Below are 15,866 nucleotides of genomic sequence, written 5' to 3'. Positions count from 1 at the left end.
TTTCAGATATCGATAGCCTGCTTTGCTATTTGATAGCTGGAACCATCAATGGTAGTTTATAACCATCGATGGTTCCAGCATCGACAGTGGCTGCTATTTCTTTTGCTTGCTCATGCGTATTCTTACCATACCATCCAAAAAAACACAGTACTATCAGTGGCGTGCGGTGAGGTCAGTGGCTGGTGAGGCACTGTAACCATAATGTCCACTAAGTCCCGTCGATGCCCGCTACCACCCTCAAGCCAGTGCTCCCTACCGCCACTACCAAAGGCCTTCAAAATCGCCGCCATCAGCCCCCTGGACCCTCTTGCCGCTAATTTGCATCTCAGGGTGACAGGAAGAGGGTGACACCATGGAGAGGGTGACAGGGAGAGAGTGACGAGGGAGAGTGTGACAGCGGTGGGAGCTAGGAGTGGGTGACAGCAATATGTGACGCCAGGGAGAGGATGACACCAGGGAGAGGGTAACAGCAGTGGATGACAGGGAGAGGGTGACAGCAGTGACAGGGAAAAGGTGACGCAGGGAAGAGGGTAACCCAAGGGAGAGGGTGACAGCAGTAGGTGACGCCAGGGAGAGGGTAACCGCAGAGGATGACAGGGAGTGGGTGACGCCAGGGAGATTGTGAGAGGGAGCGGGTGATGCCAGGGAGAGGGTGACAGCAGTGGGTGACAGAGTGACAGCGGTGGGTGACAGAGAGAGTGACAGCAGTGGGTGACGGATATTGTGACAGGGAGTGGGTGATGCCAGGGAGAGGGTGACAGCGGTGGGTGACAGTGACAGCGGTGGGTGACAGAGAGTGACAGCAGTGGGTGACGGAGATTGTGACAGGGAGCGGGTGATGCCAGGGAGAGGGTGACAGCGGTGAGAGCTAGGAGAGGGTGACAGCAGTATGTGACGCCAGGGAGAGGATGACACCAGGGAGAGGGTAACAGCAGTGGATGACAGGGAGACGGTGACAGCAGTGACGGAGAAGTGTGGCAGCAGTAGGTGACGCCAGGGAGAGGGTAACAGCAGAGGATGACAGGCAGTGGGTGACGCCAGGGAGATTGTGACAGGGAGCGGGTGATGCCAGGGAGAGGGTGACAGCGGTGGGTGACAGAGTGACAGCAGTGGGTGACGGAGAGATTGACAACATACACTGCATACCCCTCTACCCCACAACATACCTTACTCCCCCTGTCCCCCCACATACAATAAATATCCCTCTGCTCCAATATACCTAGCACTCCGTCCCCCCACATACACCTCATATCCCTCTACCACTCACACACCCTAATCCATCTGTCTCCTCACATAAAACCCATAAACTCTACACAACCTCACAAACCCTAGTCTTCCTACATACAACCCTCTACCCCAACACATAAGCTAGTCCCCCTGTTCCCTTACATACACCCAATAATCCACTACCCCCACCACACAACCTACTCCCACTGTCCCTCCACATGGTCATGCACACCCCATAATCCCACTTCCCTGTGTAGCCCGCACCTGGGTAGTGATCTCCTGATCTCGGCCGCAGCAGCAGTGCATGGCCCCATCAGCACAGTCAGAGTGTAGCGGGCGGCTCTGCAGCTCAGCGTCAGCTCCACTCAGGGCTCCTCTCCTCAGGATAGCCGAGCGGGACCAGCGCAGCGGGGGAGCTGAGACAGCCGCGAACAGGGAGCAAAGCAGTGTCCAGCCGGAGATACTGCTGCTGGCAGCGTCCGTCCTCCGGACGGTAGGCGGGTGTGTGAGGGTGACGCCGCCGGAGGGCATAAGGTATGTTCAGGCGCCGGGTGGAAGGAGGGAGGGAGGGAGGGGGAGCGGCAGGCTATGGACGCTGCACAGCTTAGTGCTACCCCCTACCACTGCCCAATCACAGCTAACTGTGACGCCCCTGTCAAAGAGGCACTTATAGTAAGTGCCGCTTCAGGAGCTTTTTTCAATGAGCTTTTGCTGCTCATTTCTTAGCTCCGCCCCCCGCTTCCGGCCATTTCATATGAATAGCGTGAGGCACCGAGAGCGGTGCCTCCTATACACATTTAAAACACTATTTACAATGTACGAAATATTAAAATAATACAAAGTCTAAAACATATACCTCTTTGTATTATTTTAATCATTAATGACAGGGGAGGCACTGCCTCCCCTGACTGCACGTCCCTGAGTACTATGGGCCTAATTCAGCAAGGATCGCAAAGCAGCAAAAATCGCAAAATCTGCACACTATACTACAAAAAAATGCAACTTCTGAAACTAAGCAAAAACTGCGTATGCACTATGAAAAGTAGGCGTGTAGGGGGCGTACTAAAGGGCTGGACTCGCAAAAACTACAAGCAGGGGCGTGTTGTGGGGCGTATGCTGATGTTCGGTAGGCAGTGCATACGCAATTTTTACAACTGATCGCACATTTATGTTGTGCAGTTTCTGAGTGACTACAGTACAGGTCTACCTTAAAATCTGCACAAGCTGACCTCAGTTGCAGACTGTTCGATCAGAGGCAGAACTCTGGGAGGCAACGGAGTCCAGGGGCAAACGCAGGATTTCTGAGGGGGGGTTTCCATATATGATATATCTATATATAGTATAATTTGCACGTACATTATACAGTATACTAATTGGCATATCAGGGAGCACAAGTATGCATATGGATATCGGTTCTATTTCCACTCATTCCCACGTAATTTCCATGCCACGGAGATTCAGGTGCAGGCGTAGCATACTGACACTGGGATCCTGGCCTTCCCTAATGCTGGCAGTGGTGGCGGCGCAATGAAGCCCCTTGCGGGCTCGGTGGCTCGCCACAAGTTCTGTTCCCACTCTGATGGTGTCGTGGACACCCACGAGTGGGAATAGCCCCTGTTAGCCGAGTTTCTGGCTGTCGCTATTGTCAGTGGTTGGGATTCTGGCATCGGCATCCTGACTGCTGGGATCCCGACCGCTGGCAATATAACTACATCCCGTGTAATTATATATATATATATATATATATATATACCCAACATAGCACCCCTGGCATAAATCATTGTCACTTTACACTGACATATCATTTTGAAATGATATGCCAGCATGAAGTGGTATTGATCTATGCCAGGAGTGATACATTGGTGAAATATATATTGCTGCTGTGTGGGAACCCGGCAGAGTTGATGTGATTAAGGGAGAGCCGGACACATAAAAATAATAAAAAATAAATCAATAAATATATATATATATATATATATATATATATATATATACATTCACACACATATACGTATTTATGCATGTATATATACTGTGTATGTATATATATATATATATATATATATATATATATATACATACAGCATACATTCATGCAACTACATAAATATTTAAGAACCTGAAGCCCTCTTCTGACTGACTGTATAACAGTGCAGCCAAGTGTCCGCAGCTCTGAAAGTCAGTGTGCCTACCTCTCCTGCCGCTCCCGAGTGACCGCTACTCTCACTGCTGCCGTTCACACTGCTTTGGAGTGACAGCCGCTCCCAAGTGACTGCCACCGTCCGCCGGCTGTCTTCCACCCTCCCGTTGCCGCCAAGTGCCTACAACTCCCCATTGTCATCTGTTGTGCTTTGCAAAGCACAGGGCTCTGACGTGCAGTGCTCTCTGAGGAGCTGCACATGCGGCGCTCCGATCCTGCGGCAGTTACTGTGACTGTGGGGACCTGCCGCTGCCACTGTCCACAAGAATAAAGACCTTGGCTTGTCATGGGGGTTTCTGGGTACTCAGAAACCCCCCCTGCGTGCGCCACTGGAGTCATCTGCCACCAGGCTCCTGCTCTGAAGGGGGCACCTCTCCTCCCATTCTGTGACACCATTGAATTAAGTTAATTGACAGCTGCACCTTACAAATCACACCCTCTTTATTATACTGAATATACACATTTTACAAGTATCACACCCAGGATTAGAAACCACGTCCTATTACACTGGAAGCAGACACCTTACTGATGAAGCTGTTTGCTCCTGTATAGGAAATATGAGAATTTTAACTAAATGAAGATACTTCTCTGCAAATTACACGTAACTTCATATAGTTAGAATTCTCATGCTTCCTCTACAGGAGCAAATAGCTCCATCAGTAAAGTGTCTGCTGTCAGTGTAACATGTCATGGGTTCTAATCCTGGGTATGACTGCTAAGAAACATGTGATTTAAAATAAAAGACAATTAAATGTATAAATACAGTATATATATTTTTTTCAGAACACTACACACACACACACACACACACACACGTTAAAGTGGGGGGGGGGAACGAGGTGGAACTGAGTTCCCCCACCTGTATTGGTAGGGGGAACTAGTTCCACCACCTCCATTTCCTTGCATGGTAATTCCAATAGAAAAACCTGCCCCATCACCTACATCAGTAGATGATGCAGGCGGCGCTAGTGTTACTGATGAGCTGCAGCCACCTACCCCTTCCTCAGGTCCTGGTTCCATGGTCCATCTCCATTTACAGCCCACCCCTCCTGGTACTCACACACGCTGTGTCTGTTGGACAGCATTCATCCCCTCCTCAGGGCCCAGTGGCTTCCTTTTACGTCACTATGTGGAAGCGGCACTACTACTGTGGGAATTGTGTATAAGGGGCACCACTGTGTGGCATAACAGGTATAGAGGGTACCATTCTGTAATGCAATGTGCAGAAAGGGCACTACTGAGTGATGTAACCTAAATACGTGGCATTACGGGGGGTCATTCCGAGTTGTTCGCTCGTTGCCGATTTTTGCAACGGAGCGATTAAGGCAAAAATGCGCATGCGCATGGTACGCAGTGCGCATGCGCTAAGTATTTAACACAAAACTTAGTAGATTTACTCACGTCCGAACAAAGAATTTTCATCGTTGAAGTGATCGGAGTGTGATTGACAGGAAGTGGGTGTTTCTGGGTGGAAATTGACCTATTTCTGGGAGTGTGCGGAAAAACGCAGGCGTGTCAGGGAAAAACGCGGGAATGTCTGGAGAAACGGGGGAGTGGCTGGTCGAATGCTGGGCGTGTGTGTGACGTCAAACCAGGAACGAAACGGCCTGAGCTGATCGCAATCTGTGAGTAGGTCTGGAGCTACTCAGAAACTGCTACGAAATTTCTATTCGCAATTCTGCTAATCTTTCGTTCGCAATTCTGCTAAGCTAAGATACACTCCCAGAGGGTGGCGGCTTAGCGTGTGCAATGCTGCTAAAATCTGCTAGCGAGCGAACAACTCGGAATGACCCCCACTATGCGGTGTAATGTGAATACGATTGTTCTACTGTGTTGTGCAATTTGAATTGAGGGTACTATTGTGTGACCACGCTGCCTCTTTGTGAGATCAATGTCCCTTTACGAAGTATTGGAACTGGGGCACTAATTTGTTGTACACAGGGGAGTGCCGAATCACTAGCACTGGCCCTGGCATCGCTTAATTTGAGGGGGGGAGGGGCAGGGGGGCTGGGTAAATGAGTTCCACCACCTCTCCAAGACCACTTTAAGCCCTGCACACACACACATACATATATTTATCTTAATATAGGAAATAGGGGGGCACCAATATTTATCTTGCCTCCGGGCAACTGTGACGAAGTTACGCCACTGTGTTCGATGTATACTGCAATCATTGCTTCATTACATCCAGCTGAAGAAGCTCACACCTCAGACCACAAATCACTTCATTCAGCTGTATTGAAACTTCTAAACATGTAAGGGAGCTTTAAACTCTGTAACACATGTTTCTTTATAAAATATATTTCTCTATCGTCCTAAGTGGATGCTGGGGTTCCTGAAAGGACCATGGGGAATAGCGGCTCCGCAGGAGACAGGGCACAAAAGTAAAGCTTTTACAGGTCAGGTGGTGTGTACTGGCTCCTCCCCCTATGACCCTCCTCCAGACTCCAGTTAGATTTTTGTGCCCGGCCGAGAAGGGTGCAATTCTAGGTGGCTCTCATAAAGAGCTGCTTAGAGAGTTTAGCTTAGGTTTTTTATTTTACAGTGATTCCTGCTGGCAACAGGATCACTGCAACGAGGGACAGAGGGGAGAAGAAGTGAACTCACCTGCGTGCAGGATGGATTGGCTTCCTGGCTACTGGACATGAAGCTCCAGAGGGACGATCACAGGTACAGCCTGGATGGTCACCGGAGCCACGCCGCCGGCCCCCTCACAGATGCTGAAGCAAGAAGAGGTCCAGAATCGGCGGCTGAAGACTCCTGCAGTCTTCTTAAGGTAGCGCACAGCACTGCAGCTGTGCGCCATTTTCCTCTCAGCACACTTCACACGGCAGTCACTGAGGGTGCAGGGCGCTGGGGGGGGGCGCCCTGGGAGGCAAATGTAAACCTTTAAAAAGGCTAAAAATACCTCACATATAGCCCCAGAGGCTATATGGAGATATTTACCCCTGCCTAAATGTACTAAATAGCGGGAGACGAGCCCGCCGGAAAAGGGGCGGGGCCTATCTCCTCAGCACACGGCGCCATTTTCTGTCACAGCTCCGCTGGTCAGGAAGGCTCCCAGGTCTCTCCCCTGCACTGCACTACAGAAACAGGGTATAACAGAGAGGGGGGGCAAAATAAATGGCAATATATTAATATAAAAGCAGCTATAAGGGAGCACTTAATCATAAGGCTATCCCTGTCATATATAGCGCTTTTTGGTGTGTGCTGGCAGACTCTCCCTCTGTCTCCCCAAAGGGCTAGTGGGTCCTGTCTTCGTATAGAGCATTCCCTGTGTGTCTGCTGTGTGTCGGTACGTGTGTGTCGACATGTATGAGGACGTTATTGGTGTGGAGGCGGAGCAATTGCCAAATATGAGGATGTCACCTTCTAGGGGGTCGACACCAGAATGGATGCCTTATTTGTGGAATTACGGGATAGCGTCAACTCGCTTAAGCAGTCGTTTGCCGACATGAGGCGGCCGGACACTCACTTAGTGCCTGTCCAGGCGCCTCAAACACCGTCAGGGGCTGTAAAACGCCCCTTGCCTCAGTCGGTCGACACAGACCCAGACACAGGCACTGATTCCGGTAGTGAAGGTGACGAATCAACCGTATTTTCCAAAAGGGCCACACGTTATATGATTTTGGCAATAAAGGAGATGTTACATTTAGCTGATACTACAGGTACCACTAAACGGGGTATTATGTGGGGTGTGAAAAAACTACCAGTAGTTTTTACCAAATCAGAAGAATTAAATGACGTGTGTGATGAAGCGTGGGGTGCCCCGATAAAAAACTGCTAATTTCAAAGAAGTTATTGGCTTTATACCCTTTCCCGCCAGAGGTTAGGGAGCGCTGGGAAACACCTCCTAGGGTGGACAAAGCGCTAACACGCTTATCAAAACAAGTGGCGTTACCCTCTCCTGAGACGGCCGCACTTAAAGATCCATCAGATAGGAGGATGGAAAATATCCAAAAAGGTATATACACACATGCAGGTGTTATACTACGACCAGCTATTGCGACTGCCTGGATGTGCAGTGCTGGGGTAGTTTGGTCAGAGTCCCTGATCGAAAATATTGATACCCTGGACAGGGACAATATTTTACTGTCGTTAGAACAAATAAAGGATGCATTTCTTTATATGCGTGATGCACAGAGAGATATCTGCACACTGGCATCACGGGTAAGTGCTATGTCCATTTCGGCCAGAAGAGCTTTATGGACACGACAGTGGACAGGCGATGCGTAGAGGAGTTATTTGGGGTCGGTCTATCGGATTTGGTGGCCACGGCTACGGCCGGGAAATCCACCTTTCTACCTCAAGTCACTCCCCAACAGAAAAAGGCACCGACCTTTCAACCGCAGCCTTTTCGTTCCTTTAAAAATAAGAGAGCAAAGGGCTATTCATATCTGCCACGAGGCAGAGGACGAGGGAAGAGACAGCAACAGGCAGCTCCTTCCCAGGAACAGAAGCCCTCCCCGGCTTCTACAAAAGCCTCAGCATGACGCTGGGGCTTCGCAAGCGGACTCGGGGGCGGTAGGCGGTCGTCTCAAGAATTACAGCGCGCAGTGGGCTCACTCGCAGGTAAATCCCTGGATCCTGCAGATAATATCTCAGGGGTACAGGTTGAAATTAGAGACAGAGCCACCTCGCCGTTTCCTGAAGTCTGCTTTACCAACGTCCCCCTCAGAAAGGGAGACGGTTTTGGAAGCCATTCACAAGCTGTATTCTCAGCAGGTGATAGTCAAGGTACCTCTTCTACAACAAGGGAAGGGGTATTATTCCACTCTTTTTGTGGTACCGAAGCCGGATGGCTCGGTAAGGCCTATTCTAAATCTGAAGTCCTTGAACCTGTACATAAAGAAGTTCAAGTTCAAGATGGAGTCACTCAGAGCAGTGATAAGCGAACCTGGAAGAAGGGGACTTTATGGTATCCTTGGACATCAAGGATGCGTATCTCCACGTTCCAATTACCCCTCACACCAGGGGTACCTCAGGTTCGTTGTACAAAACTGTCACTATCAGTTTCAGACGCTGCCGTTTGGTTTGTCCACGGCACCTCGGGTCTTTACAAAGGTAATGGCCGAGATAATATTTCTTCTTCGAAGAAAAGGCGTATTAATTATCCCATACTTGGACGATCTCCTAATAAGGGCAAGGTCCAGAGAACAGCTAGAGATGGGTTTAGCACTATCTCAAGAGGTGCTAAAGCAGCACGGATGGATTCTGAATATTCCAAAATCCCAATTAATGCCGACAACTCGTCTGCTGTTCCTGGGGATGATTCTGGACACAGTTCAGAAAAGGTTTTTCTTCCCGAAGAAAAAGCCAAGGAGTTATCTGACCTGGTCAGGAACCTCCTAAAACCAGGAAAGGTGTCTGTACATCAATGCACAAGAGTCCTGGGAAAAAAAAAAAAATGGTAGCTTCTTACGAAGCAATCCCTTTCGGCAGATTCCATGCAAAGGGATCTGTTGGACAAATGGTCAGGGTCGCATCTTCAGATGCACCTGCGGATAACCCTGTCGCCGAGGACAAGGGTATCCTTTCTGTGGTGGTTGCAGGAGGCTCATCTATTGGAGGGCCGCAGATTCGGCATGCAGGATTGGATCCTGGTGACCACGGGTGCCAGCCAGAGAGGCTGGGGAGCAGTCACACAGGGAAGAAATTTCCAGGGAGTGTGGTCGAGCCTGAAAAAGTCTCTTCACATAAGCATTCTGGAACTAAGAGCAATCTACAATGCTCTAAGCCAGGCGGAACCTCTGCTTCAAGGAAGACCGGTGTTGATCCAGTCGGACAACATCACGGCAGTCGCCCATGTAAACAGACAGGGCGGCACAAGAAGCAGGAGGGCAATGGCAGAAGCTGCCAGGATCCTTCGCTGGGCGGAGAATCACGTGATAGCACTGTCAGCAGTATTCATCCCGGGCGTGGACAACTGGGAAGCAGACTTCCTCAGCAGACACGACCTTCACCCGGGAGAGTGGAGACTTCATCCAGAAGTTTTCCACATGCTATTAAACCGTTGGGTAAAACCAATGGTGGACATGATGGCGTCTCGCCTCAACAAAACACTGGACAGGTATTGCGCCAGGTCAAGAGATCCGCAGGCAATAGCTGTGGACGCGCTGGTAACACCTTGGGTGTACCAGTCGGTATATGTGTTTCCTCCTCTGCCTCTCATACCAAAGGTATTGAGGATTATACGGCAAAGTGGAGTAAGACTAGTGGCTCCGGATTGGCCAAGAAGGACTTGGTACCCGGAACTTCAAGAGATGGTCACGGACGATCCGTGGCCTCTACTTCTGAGAAGGGACCTGCTTCAGCAGGGTACTTGTCTTTTTCAAGACTTACCGCGGCTGCGTTTGACGGCATGGCGTTTGAATGCCAGATCCTAAAAGGAAAAGGCATTCCAGAAGAAGTCATTCCTACCTTGATCAAGGCAAGGAAGGAAGTCATCGCGAAGCTTTATCGCCGTATTTGGCGAAAATATGTTGCGTGGTGCGAGCAGCGGAGTGCTCCGATGGAGGAATTTCAACTGGGTCGTTTTCCTACATTTCCTGCAATCAGGATTGTCTATGGGTCTCAAATTGGGATCTATTAAGGTTCAAATTTCGGCCCTATCAATATTCTTCCAAAAAGAATTGGCCTCAGTCCCTGAGGTCCAGATTTTTATCACAGGAGTACTGCATATACAGCCTCCTGTGGTGCCTAAGGTGGCACCGTGGGATCTAAATGTAGTTTTAGATTTCCTCAAATCAAATTGGTTTGAACCACTAAAGAAGGTGGATTTGAAATATCTCACATGGAAAGTGACTATGTTACTGGCCCTGGCTTCGGCCGGGAGAGTATCTGAACTGGCGGCTTTGTTTTATAAAAGCCCTTATTTAATTTTCCATTCGACATAGGGCAGAGCTGCGGACGCGTCCGCATTTTCTCCCTAAGGTGGTATCAGCGTTTCACCTGAACCAGCCTATTGTAGTGCCTGCGGCTACAGACGACTTGAAGGACTCCAAGTTGTTGGACGTTGTCAGAGCCTTAAAAATATACATTTAAAGGACGGCTGGAGTCAGAAAATCTGACTCGCTGTTTATACTGTATGCACCCAACAAGTTGGGTGCACCTGCTTCTAAGCAGTCGATTGCTCGTTGGATTTGTAACAAAATTCAACTTGTACATTCTGTGGCAGGCCTGCCACAGCCTAAATCTGTTAAGGCCCATTCCGCAAGGAAGGTGGGCTCATCTTGGGCGGCTGCCCGAGGGGTCTCGGCATTACTACTCTGCCGAGCAGCTACGTGGTCAGGGGAGAACACGTTTGTAAATTTTTACAAATTTGATACCCTGGCAAAGGAGGACCTGGAGTTCTCTCATTCGGTGCTGCAGAGTCATCCGCACTCTCCCGCCCGTTTGGGAGCTTTGGTATAATCCCCATGGTCCTTTCAGGAACCCCAGCATCCACTTAGGACGATAGAGAAAATAAGAATTTACTTACCGATAATTCTATTTCTCGGAGTCCGTAGTGGATGCTGGGCGCCCATCCCAAGTGCGGATTATCTGCAATACTTGTACATAGTTATTGTTAACTAATTCGGGTTATTGTTTAGGAAGCCATCTTTCAGAGGCTCCTCTGTTATCATACTGTTAACTGGGTTTAGATCACAAGTTGTACGGTGTGATTGGTGTGGCTGGTATGAGTCTTACCCGGGATTCAAAATCCTCCCTTATTGTGTACGCTCGTCCGGGCACAGTACCTAACTGGAGTCTGGAGGAGGGTCATAGGGGGAGGAGCCAGTACACACCACCTGACCTGTAAAAGCTTTACTTTTGTGCCCTGTCTCCTGCGGAGCCGCTATTCCCCATGGTCCTTTCAGGAACCCCAGCATCCACTACGGACTCCGAGAAATAGAATTATCGGTAAGTAAATTCTTATTGTTAGTAGCCTAATTGTTTTTACACTTACTAACAATCGAGGTTGGGCAACCACACTATTTTTGAAAAGCAAACGTTAATTAACATTTCCAAGCATTTTGTTTTGTAGGATCTGCTTAATGTCTTTTAGCTTCATAACAGTTTTCAAATGCTTTTTAAGCAACCAACACGTTTCTTGTTAACAAAACATACCCACATACATTTGGTTACATTTTTTTTTTATATCGCTACACACACAAATATACGTTATGGTAAGTAAGAACTTATGGGCCCTACACACTGGCCGACATCAGTCAAAGATATGAATGATCTCGTTCATAAATGAACGAGATACCGTTCATATCTTTGAATGTGGAGGCTCAAGCGATGAACAATGCGCAGCCCCGCACTTGTTCATCGCTGGTCCCCCGTCGGCTGTACATGAAGGCCAATATGGACGATCTCGTCCAAATTTGCCTGCACTTCAATGCAGCCGGGCGACGGGGGGGAGTGAAGAAACTTCACTCCCCCCGTCACTGCCCCTCCGCCGCCGGGTCGCCCGTCGGCCGTATCCGCCGTCGGGCAGCTCGGCGGCGGATCAGCCAATGTGTAGGGCCTATTACCGTTGATAAAGTCCACAGGTTCCACAGGATAACAATGGTATATGATGGAGCGACGGTGGATTTGCACCAATCAGTCAAAGCTTTCCGGCCTCCCAGTATGCAACAGGTCCGTCTATTTATCTCCGCCCCCTGGCTCAGGCAAATCAGTTGTATTCCAAAGCTCAAGGCAGGTGTTAGGCGCCGAGGGTCCGCCCGTCAGTGCGGCCCGGCGCCTAGCAACTAGGGACGCCGCAGGCAGACAGCCGCCGGCTCCCTAGCAACGCTAGACGCCGGGCGCACGGAGCCGCTCAGACCCTAGCAACGGGGACGCCACGGTCAGACCGCGTTCCCCGTTGCTGGGTCTTAATTAATTAGTGCTTGTGTATTCTGGCCGTGCAGCATGCAGCTGCACGGCATCATTATGTGATTACCCTGTCTGGATCATGATTGGAGGGCTCCCAAATTTAAGCACTCTCAGGACTTCTCACAGACGCCGGTGATAGCTTCCTGTTTGCTGTGTCAGTTACAGAGAGTTTCCAGTCCTGCTCAACCCGGTTGTTCCTGTCCTCAGTGATCCAGTACTCGGAATTTGTCATCTATTCCTGGAGTCCGACCGAGCACCTTTAACATCCTGTGGTGTTCGTGAGTTGCGGCGTAGCCGTGTGTTGCGGCTTGACCGCTTACTATTTATTATTTAGTTTATTGTGTTCTGGAGCTTTTGCGGAGGATTCCGCTCCCACAAATCCACTCTGGTATCCAGCGGTGCTGGATAGGAGTAACGGATCAGTGTATCTTTTGTTGTCCTTTTCCCTGGCGGTTTGTCCGCACATACTTTTGGTTTAAGTTAGATAGCTTGTAACCCCTGGCCTGGTTGCTTAGTCAGAGGGTCCCTTGTTATCACCCTGTCTCGGATTTCCCTTTGTCTCCCATTAAGACCTGAGGGGGCATCGGGGTTGGGCAGACATAATCCGCCCTTCGAACGCGGCTGCCATGGGCTCAAGCAACCATAGTCTTGCAGGGGATTTCTGATAACACGGGCGAGACAACGGAGTTAGGGCGCCAGGGGTTACTAGGCTTTCCTGCTCCCGTACCAGCATATCCTTCCAGTACTCAGACCTCTGCCATAAAGATCTCCTCTGGTCTGGAGTACGGGAATCATAACATTATCACCGGCCCAACTAAAATTTAAAAATTTAACAGGAGTTAATTTTTTTTCCCTTATTCTGTTGGGAGATTTGTCAGCCTCATGAATCCCTCCGGTGTTGGGCCAAATCCTGGCCAGCTTTTAGTTAGCCAGATTCAAGAGCTTACTCAGATGGTTCAAGATCTGTCCCTTCGGGTGAGGTCACAGGAAGATCTGTTACGGACTTCCCCGAGGGTCATTCCTGAACCAAAAATGCATCTGCCTGACCGTTTTTCTGGGGATAGAAAGCAGTTTTTTAATTTTAAAGAGTCTTGTAAACTGTATTTTCGTTTAAGACCAGTCTCCTCAGGTACGGAATCTCAGCGGGTAGGAATTATTATTTCTTTGCTACAGGGGGATCCTCAGACCTGGGCTTTTGGCTTAAAGACAGACGATCCGGCTTTATTGTCTGTAGACGCCTTTCTGGGGTCTTTAGGGCTATTGTATGACGACCCTGATAGAGAAGCATCCGCCGAGAGTCAGTTGCGTGCTCTCAGACAGGGTAGGAATCCCGCAGAGATTTATTGTACGGAGTTTCGCCGTTGGTCGAACGACTGTGGATGGAATGATCCAGCCCTGCGCAGTCAGTTTCGCCTCGGCTTATCCGAGTCTATAAAAGACAGTCTCCTTCAGTATCCCGCTCCTGAGACTCTCGATAAACTCATGGAGCTCTCTATCAAGATTGATCGTCGTCTCAGAGAGCGGAGGGCTGAAAAAGGAGCATCTGTCGGGTCTTCTCCTTGTGTTTTTTCCATTCCTGTGGACATAGAGGAGCCCATGCAGATAGGCCTCTCCAAACTGTCTCCTGAAGAAAGAACCAGAAGGCAAAATTCTGGTCTTTGTTTATACTGTGGGGGTAAGGGACATTTTGCCCGTAGTTGTCCGAACAAGTCGGGAAACGCCTCGACCAAGTGAGTTGTGAGGGGGTTCACTTTGGTCTGCAGCTTATCTCCTCAAATAATTCACTGTTGGTTCCAGCTAAAGTTTCCTTTGGCAGCCTCTGTTCCTCGATCTCGGCTTTTGTGGACAGTGGAGCTGCAGGGAACTTTATGGATTTAACATGGGCTAAGGCCTTAGGTATTCCTCAGTTAGCCTTGGGTAGGTGTATCACCATGCATGGTTTAGATGGGAGTCCCTTGTCCAATGGGGTTATTTCTCTCTGTACACCTCCTGTTCTACTTTCGGTAGGAGCTCTGCATTCTGAAAAGATTGAGTTTTTCCTTACCCATTGCCCAGCAGTTCCTGTGGTTCTGGGTCACCCTTGGCTGGCCTTTCATAATCCCATCATTGATTGGCAGTCGGGGGAGATCTTACAATGGGGTACCATCTGTAATAAGGAATGTATTACGCTTCCCATCAGAATAGCTGCTGTCATTCCCGCACCCATTCCTGTGGAATACCAGGATTTTGTTGATGTATTTTCCAAGGGCAATGTGGATATTCTGCCTCCCCATAGGCCTTATGATTGTGCTATCGAGTTAATTCCTGGTGCCACTTTGCCTAAGGGAAGGTTATATGCATTGTCCGGACCTGAAACTGTGGCCATGAATGAGTATGTTAAAGAAAGCCTAGGGAAAGGATTTATCAGGCCATCTAAATCCCCTTTAAGTGCAGGCTTCTTCTTCGTGGAGAAGAAGGATGGATCACTCAGACCTTGCATTGACTTTAGAGCCTTGAATAAAATCTCAGTAAAGAATACTTACCCTTTGCCGCTGATTTCTGTCCTCTTTGATCAGCTACGTTCGGCTGTGATTTTTTCTAAGATTGACCTGAGAGGAGCATATAACCTCATCAGAATCAAGTCAGGGGAAGAGTGGAAAACGGCATTCAGTACTCAATCAGGCCACTATGAGTATCTGGTTATGCCATTCGGCCTGTCCAACGCTCCGGCAGTTTTCCAGGATCTCATTAACGATGTGCTCCGTGAATTTCTTGGAAGATTCGTTGTAGTCTACTTAGACGATATTTTGATATATTCTGACTCTATTGAACAACATGTTACCCAGGTGCGTCAGGTTCTAAAAAAATTACGTGAAAATCACCTATATGCCAAGCTGGAGAAGTGTGAATTTCATGTCACGGAGGTATCCTTTTTAGGGTACATTATTTCCCCTCGGGGATTCTATATGGAACCAAAGAAGCTCCAAGCCATCCTTAGTTGGGCGCAACCCACCAATTTAAAAGCAATTCAGCGCTTTTTAGGGTTTGCGAATTACTATAGAAGATTTATTCACTCTTTCTCTGACCTAGTTGCTCCCATTGTGGCACTGACTAAAAAGGGAGCAGATCCTACCAACTGGTCACGTGAAGCGGAGTTATCTTTTCAGGCCTTGAAACAAGCCTTTGTCTCAGCCCCGGTCCTCAGACATCCCAACCCAGAATTGCCTTTCATTGTTGAGGTTGATGCCTCGGAGGTTGGAGTAGGGGCTATCCTATCTCAGAAGGATCCGGATTCCCTGGAATTACATCCTTGTGCCTTCATGTCCAGGAAATTCTCATCTGCTGAATCCAACTACGATGTTGGTAACCGGGAATTACTGGCTATTAAATGGGCTTTTGAGGAGTGGAGGCATTGGCTTGAAGGAGCCACTCATACCATTTCAGTTTTGACTGATCACAAAAATCTTCAATACATTGAATCAGCTAAACGGCTGAATGCCCGGCAAGCTCGTTGGGCTTTATTTTTTACTCGTTTCAAGTTCTTTATCACCTTCAGGCCAGGTTCCAAGAATACCAAGGCAGATGCCCTGTCACGCAG

Source organism: Pseudophryne corroboree, chromosome 3, assembly GCF_028390025.1.
Source record: "Pseudophryne corroboree isolate aPseCor3 chromosome 3, aPseCor3.hap2, whole genome shotgun sequence".
NCBI lineage: Eukaryota > Metazoa > Chordata > Amphibia > Anura > Myobatrachidae > Pseudophryne > Pseudophryne corroboree.
This window is presented reverse-complemented; position numbering follows the sequence as displayed.